Source organism: Typopeltis vanoorti, chromosome 11 (assembly GCF_054136105.1).
Source record: "Typopeltis vanoorti isolate ZY-2024b chromosome 11, IOZ_Tvanoo_1.0, whole genome shotgun sequence".
Lineage (NCBI taxonomy): Eukaryota > Metazoa > Arthropoda > Arachnida > Uropygi > Thelyphonidae > Typopeltis > Typopeltis vanoorti.
In genome coordinates, this window is record NC_143559.1 from 6,778,008 (window position 1) to 6,790,223 (window position 12,216).

General features: G+C 39.3%; 1 protein-coding gene across 10 annotated transcripts in view; it reads left to right on the plus strand.

Annotated features, from left to right (window-relative positions):
- The first annotated feature begins 4,858 nt into the window (after positions 1-4,858).
- Positions 4,859-12,216, plus strand: part of LOC150101284 (uncharacterized) — a 285,858-nt gene continuing 278,500 nt past the window's right edge. For 6 of the 10 annotated variants that reach the window (XM_090401020.1, XM_090401019.1, XM_090401021.1 and 3 more), the window contains exon 1: positions 4,859-4,958. The gene's annotated coding sequence lies outside the window, so the exon portion shown is untranslated. Of the gene's footprint in view, positions 5,069-5,201; positions 5,512-12,216 lie in introns of those variants that run through there. The other 4 variants (XM_090401026.1, XM_090401024.1, XM_090401022.1 and 1 more) reach the window with 4 other exon arrangements.

The window sequence follows — 12,216 nt, forward strand, 5'->3', positions numbered from 1 at the left end:
GTCGAATGTTATGTTCACTAGTCACAAAGTATTGGATTTATTTGTTGAAAGTGTGTTAAATGGTCTATTAGTGTTTGAACAGCCTATGTAGCTCATTGGATGTGGCGTATGCACATCATAGCGCTTGACGGCATGAAGGAAGAACCTGTTTCGAGTCTAATCGACGAATAGTGGAATGTTTTCTGAACCTTTTTACGACCGGTTCACGATTTAATCGAACTTTTTCACGGCAAGCGGATTTTTCGTCTCGTAAACTCAGAAAATCTACTGTAGAATCCACACTATTTTCAGACATTCAATATATTGTGTTAGCTTTAGGGACCACGAGATGGTGGCATATTGAGTTATCTCTCTTCACTGCGTGCTGCTTAAGTAGTGATAGCCTTCGGCCAGCTGTCTCTGATTACCAGTGGAGATTGAAGCGCCCACTCAGTCTTCGAAAGTTAGATAGGGCTAAAACGGCCTCGTCTACTCCCTGTACTGGAATAAAGAGCATTAGCTGATTAGTTGTAAGTTCTCATATAAAGTTAATTTATTTTAAGTAGGCAATGCCAGTCTGTCTTTTTTACAAAGTTGTCGACAATGCTAATTTGATCGATATTTGTCGACTTTTGTGATGGTAGTGGTGGGGTGGGGGGGGGAGGTAACGTAATAAACGAAGTTGAGACAGAGTAATGATTGGCAATTTTGACGTTAATTACTGATGATGTATATGTATGGATGGGAACCCGTATATTGATATCGTCAATGCATGATTTTGTTAGTGAATTGTTGAGTATTTCTTCTCTTGTTGGGGAGTTTATGGTAGGGTTTACGTTGTACTCGTTAATGGTTGAAGAAGCGTGGTCAAGAGTATTTATATTAATGTCTCTCTCCTCTTAGTATGAGCCTGTGTGTTGCACGGGGTTCAATGCCGCTTAGCATGATTCTAATTCGTGCAGAAAGCTGAGTGGTTTATTATCTCGGGGTCTGTATATTGTGTTTATTATGTATTTGATGGTATGTTTTTTTGTTATTTGTGATTTCCAACATTAGTGTTTCCGGATGTTCGAAATGAGTTTATTTTTCAGTTACACTGTATTTTTTTTTTTTTTTTTTTTTTTTTTTATACATGCCACGATGCCACCTCCTCTTTTGTTTGGTCTACATAAGTTGTAGGTTTGGTAATTATTACTGTTGTATGTGTAAATTTTTGTGTCGTTTATTGCAACTTCTGTAAGTATTAGCGCATCTATATTTGTTAAGGTGTAGTTGGGCAGTGTTATCAATGTAAGCCAGCCACCCCCCCCCCCCCCCACCCCCCCCCCCCCCCACCCCCCCCCCCCCCCACCCCCCCCCCCCCCCACCCCCCCCCCCCCCCACCCCCCCCCCCCCCCACCCCCCCCCCCCCCCACCCCCCCCCCCCCCCACCCCCCCCCCCCCCCACCCCCCCCCCCCCCCACCCCCCCCCCCCCCCACCCCCCCCCCCCCCCACCCCCCCCCCCCCCCACCCCCCCCCCCCCCCACCCCCCCCCCCCCCCACCCCCCCCCCCCCCCACCCCCCCCCCCCCCCACCCCCCCCCCCCCCCACCCCCCCCCCCCCCCACCCCCCCCCCCCCCCACCCCCCCCCCCCCCCACCCCCCCCCCCCCCCACCCCCCCCCCCCCCCACCCCCCCCCCCCCCCACCCCCCCCCCCCCCCACCCCCCCCCCCCCCCACCCCCCCCCCCCCCCACCCCCCCCCCCCCCCACCCCCCCCCCCCCCCACCCCCCCCCCCCCCCACCCCCCCCCCCCCCCACCATATATTTGAATAATTTTGTATCACCGAAGTAAAGCCTTTTGGCTCTCTATTTCAGTAATTCTTGGTGCCTTTTGTAATGTGACACCTCTTGGCAATTCGTATGGTAAAATACAACCTCTGCATCACTACAGTCTGAGTATTTACAATTTGGATCTGCCTACTCACTGATGAAACCTCAAAAAAGGCCGAAAGCAAACTGGGTAGTGACCCCCATAATGAATAACATCATACATCTAGGAGATGTGTTTTACATTATGGTAAAATACTAAGGATAGTGATCAGAGATTAACCCACCTTTACTACGATTTTCCCCTGTCATGAAAGGTTTGTTTACACTTGGATCCGCCGAAACGTTTATAGTTTCTATCTATATTCGGCATGAAACTCTTGCAGTTTCTCTGAAACTCTTGTTGTTTCTCTATTCGGCTTTGAAATAATGTTGGATTCAATATCCACTTATATATGTATTTGAATAATTTTCCATCGCCGAAGTGAAGCTATTTGGCTGTCTATTTCAGTAATGAAACATAATATTTCAAGACAGTATGGGGTAGCCACGTGGGAAGGGGGAAAATATGTTTTCATTCTTAACGCTAGGTCACTTAAAAGGAGTCTGTTCTAAGTTGGATTATCATCACTGATTACAGCATCTATTTTAAGCTTTTCTTCGACCACATCCCCAGTTACCTCTGCTATGAGAAAGTATGGTTTTCTTCTCCAAGAAACTGCAATCTTTAATCTAGAATCTCAAGAAAATCGACTGTAGAATAGAACTGATCTAGGAACAAGAGATATCACAGTTATCTGCGGTACTTTCTTTCATAGATGCTAATTAAAAATTAATATTCATTGGCAGCTATGTGCGAATTTGAGTGGCGTGGAGATGGCTTCACCTTAGTCTCCAAAAGTTATAGCTGTATGGCTTCGCCTACTCTCTTTGGAAAATAAAAGGCATTAAATGATTTTCTTTAATTTTTACATTTCAGGATCGTCAATTGCATAACTACAATTCCTTGCTTTTTTTGCTCTGTAACATTATTTCAGTGATAGAGAGAGAGAGAGAGAGAGAGAGAGAGAGAGAGAGAGAGAGAGAGAGAGAGAGAGAGAGAGAGAGAAGAGAGAGAAAGAGAGAGAGAGAGAGAGAGAGAGAGAGAGAGAGAGAGAGAGAGAGAGAGAAAGAGAAGAGAGAGAGAGAGAGAGAGAGAGAGAGAGAGAGAGAGAGAGAGAGAGAGAGATCCTTGGAGTGTTTAAGTAGGACTCTTTAACAGTTTTTAGTGAGATCTTGTAAGTGCATTTATTTGTCAGCTGAGCATGCAGACTGTTCGGGTGTAAGTGGACAAGGATCGGTTAACTAGCAGGGTTTTTTCTCTCGGAAACTCGGGTTTTTCATCCCGCATACAAACAAATCGGCTCTTCAGAACACACGCAATTTACAAACAAAAAATACTAGTTGTTGTGGTGGTGGAGGTGGGCGGTAGATGGCGTTGATGGAGATGATTCGTAGTAGAGGTTCAGTGTAGTGGTTGAGACAGTTGTAGGTGTCCTCCCATGATGAGTCTTCGGACTCCTTTGAGGTTTCAGGAATAATAATGATAAAACTCCAGAACTCTGCTTTAGAGCAGGGTTCTGGAGTTAACTGATCTTTGTCGTGGTCCTTTAATGTAGGCTGACCATATGTACCGTTTTGAGTGGGATATTTCCCGGCTTTTTGAACGGGATATTTTCCATATTTCCCGGCTGTCCCGTCGTTTTAATAAAAATGTCAATTTTGTCTCGTTTTTAATAAAAACTATAAATATACTTTAATATTGGTCAATCATAAATTATTATTATTCATAACCTATAATCGTATATCAATATCATGGATACCAGTAATTGGTATAACCACGGAGTTGCATTGTTCGATACTAAATATCGATACCTGCAGTGATTTATCCAGGAAAACAACAACAACAACAACAACAAACATGTTGGCAACATTTGCACATCTCGGACGAGGCGTCTGTTCTGCTGTAGCATTAGTTCTTGTTTTGCCTGTATGCTAACCAGTGACTTTGTTATTCAATGCCGGTGATTTAAATTTCATTTTTTTAAAAAAATTTAAGTCTTATTTTTTAAACCTTTAAATCTATCCTTGCAATGTCAAAGACCGAAACTGCAGTTTTAATGACGACCTCCAGAAAGAATTCAAATTTATTTAACTGGACAAGCTGTGTACAAGTGATGGAACAAAAGTACAGATTTTTTCTGAAATGAGCGAAAAACGCTTAGACTTTCAAGACTTTTGTAATATTGTAGACTTTATTCTTTGTCTTCCAGGAAGTACAGCACCTGTTGAAAGAATATTTTCTGTTGGAGAAATATAGATTAAGTGTTGAGATAATGAGGGCTATGTCAGTTGTAAGACAAAATTGTCTGATGGAGTGTGAGAAGTTTTATGATAAGATGTTGAAAAACCGAAATTTGCTGCTTAAGATCACTTCGTCGGAGAAATATTCATGGTACGATCGCTGTGATATACAGTCCCCTCTACGTCTACCTAAATTTTTGTATGGGTTCTGTCACTGAAGTATAATGGTAAGCTCAATATGTTTTTGTAATAAAACTTTTTTTTTTTTTATTGTCGTACTTTTTCGTGAATACAGAATATTACTTAACCCCCGTTCCATTTTTGTTTCAAGGGAATATGGGCAGCCTTTACTTTAATGTCACCCTGGGTTTGTGATTAGCATGGTTGTGGTGGTAGTTCCTTTACATCTTCAAATGAAATTCCTATCGACCTAAAGAACTCACATTTGAATTGTTGTGCGAAAGATGGGACACTATGTAGAGTGTCCCATCTTTCGCACTCAAAAATCACTCACCGTTACCCCACTCAAAAACAATCATGGTTTTAGAGTGGGGTTACGGTGTTAGAAAGCCTTTTTTAGAGATTTCAGTGAAGCAATTAAATTAGCAGCATTAATTTATTATTAAATTAATTTTTTTTTTTTATTCTAATAAAGAACCTAACGTCGAGTTCTTAAAAATTTAGGTAGTCTAAACAGATGGAGCTACTTACAAGCTTTGTTTCCTAGTCAGGGAGCGAACTTGTTGGAATTGGATTTATTGAAGTAATTATTTATATTGATTATATTTGAGAGCTTTAGAGTGTGCGTGCGTTATCGGATTGAAACCAGTAAGTAACTAAGGAATATTTGTGTTGTAATATGCTTATTTCAAAGCTAATGGGAGAAACTGCCGTTTAATCTCAGGTGTTCACTGACCTACCTAGGACCGATATGCGGGGTAAGCTTTGGCTTCTACACTAATTCGAAGCTAGCGAATACAGCCGCCATTGATCGCTACTTCTTTTTCTGTAACTAATCGAAATGTACAAAATAAGCTTTTATTTCGTCTGCAAAATGAGGGAGGTCAGCGCTGGTTTTACCTAATATTAGCTAACTAAATAGTTGACTAATACTAGGTGAAATCTGTTGACATTGCTGAAGTATGTGGAATAGATTTAACGCTCTGGGACCTAAATTGCACTGTTATTGAATATGCGAAATCTATTATTTGTATTTTAAATAATGCTAATAGCTATTTGGTTATATAAAATCCTGAAACAGCATAACTAGGTTACATGCTCTTACGTGATTGTGCAGACTCGAAATTGCATTAGATGGTTTATTTTAATTCAGTTCCACTTGGAACTGAAACATTACGATGCCAACATCTTGAGTCCAATAGTAAGTATATTATTTCAATTCTTGCAGTATATTTCTGAGACAGTATGTTGTTACGAATTTCAAGATATCCCAAACACACATCCAGCTTTTTTTTTTATTAATATAAACATTAAAAAAATTACAAATAAAGTAAGTGGATTGTTTGTACTTTCAGTATATTGACATGAAACTGATATCTTGATCAGTCATAGATATGGAAGGAATACCAGTAATTAATTGCTGAAATGAAATTTTTCTCCCTTTGGCTTCATTATTTGTTAGTATAAAACGAATAGGTTATTTTTAGTATATTAAATTTTATATTTTAACAGTTTTAGCACGTTTATATTAGAATCCTTTGTAATGAGGGGAAAATTTTATTTCAGATGCCAGTGCCCTGAAATATTTGTTGACCATTAAGATTCCAGATATTTAAATGTTCTATCACCTTTAGGTCCTTGGTGAATTAATGTTAAAGGAATTTGAATAGTAGTTCTTGAAGTACGAAATTTTGATTGTTGCTTTATTGAGAACTAATTTTGAAGAAGATTAGTGCATTTCTAGGGCTTTTTCAAGCAAGGGTAAATTAGCCAGTTTGCTAAATCCACTGCTCTTTCTTTATTAATTTATTTTATATATTTATTTTTGTTACCCTGATGCTGAGCATAAATTAGCCTGAGAATACATGTTGACAGATGGTGCGTGACCATTTACAGTGGTAGTAATTCCATAAGTCCTCCTGAATTTCATTCACTTATGTGACTACCTTTCAGCATAGTAATACCTTTATCAGTATTCTACTTTTCTTTTTTTTTATCCTTACCCTAGGAGAACAAATTAACTACTGTAACACAACTTTTAAACAAGTAGTAATACCTTCTGACCTAATTAGAAATCATATCTAGCTTTCTGGGATTCTATCATATAATAAATTTAGTTTAATCCTTTATCCAAGTGTGAGCAAACAAAGTTTGCGTCTGAAAATATCTTCAGGACTGGGGTAAGGTAGTACAACACCGGGCAACTCGTAGCAAAGGTGGACCAAGCTAACATCACCCTCATCTCAGTATCTCCCATAATGCAAAACACTTCTCCTTGTGGATATGTATAATGTTATGCATTAAGGGAAGGGCCACTACCCAGACTAGTTTCGACCTTTATTGAGGTCTCTTCAGTAGTAGTCATGCCAGGAGTGGAGATACCAGGCAGAAGCAATGGGAGGTCATCTTTACCTATAGGAGTTGCCAAAAGATGTGCCACCTTTTTATTAAATTACTCTGAGGATTAAACTAAATTTATTATACTCTAACCAAGTGAAAAATAAACTTTCAACATCTTAGTCTAAATCTAGACAAAGATGTTTGCCTGTCCTGAAGATATTTTCAGGCACAAACTTTGTTTGCTCACACTTGGATAAAGGATTAAACTAAATTTATTATGAGATTCTATCATCTTACACTACTCGATTATTTGAGTGGATAGAGTGTCTGCTCTCCAACCAGTAAGTTGCGCATTCAAATTACACTGCAAGTATGGATGTTAGTGAATGTCTTTAAGTAGTAGATTAATTAAATTCAAGTGTGGTGGTGAAATTCACTTCCCAGTGAATTTCACCACCACACTTATTGAAGGCCTGAAAAAGTTTCATGTCTGGTCTCTAGAGTAATGTTTTTGGATTATCTAATTTGAATATATAATCTGCCCATGATACTAATATACTGTGTAGATTTGATTTATAACCTCCTTGTAAGAGGGTTTCACATAAAAAGAAACTAGCCATAAAGAAATGGATTGATTTTATTTAAAAACACATGATTACAATACACTGCTATGGTTAGAATGTCGCTAATGCCAGCCTGGTTGGCCGAGTGGGTTAGCATATCTGCTCTCCATCCAAAAGGGTTTGAATCTTGCTGGGCATGAATGTTTGCGATTGTCCGTGAAAATACTAGTGGTGGTGATGGTGGGTGATAGATGCTGTTGGTGTAGTTGCGGTTCGTTGTAGTTTGTGGATCGAGTGAGTGATGGTGATGGAGAGTTGTAGAGTTGGTGCCCTCTGGTGAATCTTTGGACTGCCTGCAGGTGTCACATAATAATATGTAGAATGGCACTTTTGTTGATCTACTGTTTTCATGTTGTGTTAGTTAATGAATTAAAGTAATGAATTGGTATTAATATGATGAATTAAACTGATTATTAATTAATGAAGATATGACAGAGAGAATGAAAATAGAAAGATTACCAAAACAAGCCTTAAAGTACAAGCCATCAGGAAAAAGAAAACCAGGATGTCCTCTCAAAAGATTCAACGATGACTTCTAAGGCCGGAACAGGCCACACTAGGCCTAAATCCTTGATATGCATGATGATGATGATGATGATGATGATGAAAGAGAGAAATAATGTCAGATATTTAGAATTTCTCTCCACATCCTATTCTTTCTTTTCTATGGAAATATTTTATATTATTTTATGGAAATACACCATCCCTACATCTGCTGTCAACCAAATCTCACTAATGCCTGAACTTTTCACAAGCTGCACTATTCCATGCCAAAAGCACTTATCCCTTATTCTAGATGTATCTGAAATCTAATAAATCATATTAGATTTATAAAGTATCTTAGATATATAAATCATATACCGTACATAAACTGCCATATTGAAAATGAAGATAGTAGGAACATTTTTAAAATTCAAGAATGCATAAACAGTGCTAATTTAAAATGGTCTTAAAAATAGCATGGGATATGAAAAATTGCTAAAACAAGTGTTTGAAGCAAAAAAAAAAAAAAAACCTAGAAGAAGAGTTATAGGTGTGGATTTTAAGAGGGAGTGGAAGTAGATATGCAGACTTTAGGGAGACAGTTGAGTGTATGAATGTGTGTAATATGCCCAAGCAAGTATGAAAGACCACGAATTAGAATGGGGTAGTTAGTATAAGGCATCAAAATAGGGATGGGACAAATTGGCTTTTGCAATTCATGTATACTAATGCCAGAAGTATTAGGAATAAGAAGGAATAATTTTTGGCCTTGGTTGGCACTTCCAGGACACAGATTATTTGCATTAGTGAAACATGGCTGACAGAAGATGATATAGCTAGTGGGATTGAATGTGAGGGGTATGGTGTGTTCAGGAGTGATAGGGAGAATAAAATGGGGTGGGAGGAGTGTTATTGATGATAGCTGATGAACTACAGCCAAGGAGAATAGAAGTGGAACTGCAGGATAGAGAAAAGAGCACATTTGAGGCTATTTGGTGCGAGATTGAAACTAGCAGAACGAAATATAGAGTTGGGTGCTGCTATAGACCAGGTGATGGAATAGATGGTAGGGATAGTATGCATAGGCAAATAGAAGAAATGAGTGGAAGGAGGGTAATTATTATGGGTGATTTCAACTAAGGTAACATTGATTGGAAGGAGGAGAGGACACATGTAAGGAAGGAACTGGATTTTATTCAGTTACTAAGGGATAACTATCTGAGACAGCATGTAATGAAAAATACTAGGGGTCAGAAAGTGCTTGATCTAGTAATAATTGCATCAGAGAATTTGGCTGTAATGAATATGACCACGTTGCCACTAATTAGTGAGAATGATCATAGGGTCTTGACTTGGGTGGTGGCTAAAGGTGTGGAATTTACAATTAATACAGGGTACATGTGAAATTATCGGGCTGGTAAGTATGACAAGCTTAGGAGTTTGATTGGTTCAGTGCCATGGCATGTAAAACTGCACTATGTTGATAGTGCATGGGAGGCAGTTAGGAAGTGTTTGCATGAGGCAATGGCTGACTGTATACCTAGAGTTAGAGTAATAAATCAAGTATGGGTTAAATGGATGAATAACACCATTAAGCTTGAGCTGCAAAAAAATGAAACTACTATGAAGGGAATTTAAGGAGAAAGGTGACCAGCAGGCACATGAACGATATAAAGCGCAGGCCAGAAGGGTAATGAGTGTGAAAGCAAAAATGGATTATGAAAGAACATTAGCCATGTAGGCTAAAGACAATCCTAAGTGTCAATATGTTGCAAGTAAAAGAAAAAATGTTTATGGCAGAATGATTTTCAAGAATGCCGATGGTAGGGAGGTAACCGAAACAGTTGATATAGTTGAATTATTGAGCGAGCACTTTGCAAGAATATATCATCCAGGTAGTGACATTGCAGAAATAAACGAACTAACAGATTATACGGGAATTGTGGTGAATGAAGTGGAGGTGAGTACTCTATTACGAAACCTCAATGTCAATACATCTGTGGGATCGGATGGTATACCAGCTCGTGTCATACGTGAAACGGCTAAAGAATTATCAGTACCCTTGACCATTTTGTTTAATTTGAGTCTCGGGTCTGGGTTAGTCCTGAAGTGGTGGAAAGAGGGGAAAATAGTTCCTCTGCATAAAGGAGGTTCCAAGACTGCTGTCGTAAATTACCGACCGATTAGCATATCAGGAATCGTTGTCAAGGTCTTGAAGAAATTAGTCAATAGAATACAGGATTGGATAGATGAAAATGGGATTCTATATTGGGGTCAACATGGTTTTGTGAAGGGTAGATCATGTCTCAGTAACTTGCTCACGTTTTATAACACAGTAATGGCTGAACTGGATAAGAGTAATGTGTTTACAGTGATTCTACTAGACCTTGCTAAGGCCTTTGACAGGATACCACATGGAACTCTAATCAGTAAACTGCAGCATATGGGGATGGATATAGGGTTGGTGAGATGGATAAGTGGGTGGCTGATGGAGAGATATCAGAGAGTGGTTTATTCAGGAGTAGAGTCCAAAAGACGGCTTGTGACTAGTGGTGTGCCGTAGGGGTTTGTTCTTGGACCACTACTTTTCAATTTGTTCATTAACGATAATATAGTTTCGGAAGTGTTCACGTGTTTGCTGATGATGCAAAGTTAGGTGGAGCAATAGTGAGTGCACAGGATGTCAAAATTTTGCAAGAGGATTTGGATAGTTTGGAGGACTGGGCTAAGAAAAATGGATGTCATTTTAATGTGGCAAAGTGTAAGGTGATGCATTTTGGGGTGAAAAGATTAGCGGCAGTATATCACACTGGTGGAACTGTACTCGAGGAGATTGATGAGGCCAGGGATTTGGGAGTGTTGGTGGATAGGGAGTTGAAGTTTAGGGGGTACATTGCAAAAGTGGCTAAATCAGCTCATCAAATCACTTGGTTGCTGAAAAATACTTTAACAAGCAGAGACAAACAAGTTATTGTTCCTTTGTATCGAGTCTTGATAAGACCCCATCTAGACTACTGTGCCCAGATATGGGTGCCAGGGTTTCTTCTTGATGGGGAGGAGGTGGAGAGGATCCAGAGACAAGCGACCAAGATGATACCAGGTCTATGGAATGAACCTTATGAGAACAGGTTGAAGATTTGTGGGTTGCAAAAATTGGTTGATAGGCAGAAAAGGGGTGATATGATTGAGACATTTAAATTACCGAAGGGTTTCTACAAGATTAATCCAGAAGATATTTTTGAGAATAAGACTGATGTTTGGAGAACTAGGGGGCCATACATGGAAGCTGGGCAAGAATGTGGTTAGCAGGGGTGTTAGAGCTAGGTTTTTTACTTGGAGAGTGGTGAATGAGTGGAATAGGCCGCAGAGTCTGTTGTGGGTGCTATGACTGTGAATGAGTTCAAGGCGTGGTATGATAGATACTGTGTGAATATCGAATAGTTGTTCTTGACATGATGTTAGGGCCTCCCTCGATGAGTCTGTCAACTCCTTGGAGTTGCCCGAAATAATAATAATAATATAGTTGAAGATAGAGGGCACATTGCAAATGGAGCCTGAATGATTTCATGAGATTACCTGGTTGTTGAATCAAAATTGACAAGCAGAAATAAGAAAATTATCCTCTTTTTTAATTGTTTTTATAAGGTATTATTATTATTGGTATTGTATATTATTTCTGGGAGTTTTCCCAGAAATAATATACACGTTTTTATAAGGCTCTGATAGAGCAACTGCAACATAAAAGAATAAGGAATCAACCTGGAAATTGTGTTAAGAGTATGGTTCACTAAGGCTGAGTAAGCAAGAGTTAGTCACGAGTGCTTTGTCAGTGAATAATAGGCAGTGACAGTATTTGTTAACTTCTAATTTTCTTCTGTGTATCTGTGGTCTCTAAGCTTTGATAATCTGTTTATTTCTAACCTAACTCTGAAATCTGTAAGTTAATATTTAGAGAAGAATAGAGATCTGCAAGTTGTCCAACTGTGTCATGCAGACTGCAGACAAGTGTACAAAAGAACATGCAGGTAATTTATTATTACTGTACATGAATGCTATCAGTATCAGAAACAAAGGGGTAGAGTTAGTTGCCTTAGTCAGTATGCTGGGACCTCTGATTGTAGGCAATAGTAAGACATGGCTATCAGAATCAGATATACTAACTGGTATCGAGTGTAAAGGTTATGCTATTTTCAGGAAGGATAGAGGATAAGAGAGAGGAGGGGGCGTGCTGCTAATGATATCAGATGACTTGAATTCAGTTAGAGTTGAGACCTGTGATTGTACTACTACTAACAGTATTTCATGTGGCAGTGAGTTTGAAGCCATCTGATGTGAGCCATCCTGGTGGATCGGTTGCTAGTAAGGAAGAAATGGATCACCAAATAGACAAGATGAGAGCGAAAAGAGTAATCGTAATGGAAGACTTTAATTATCCAAATATTGATTGGGGAGCAGTAGAA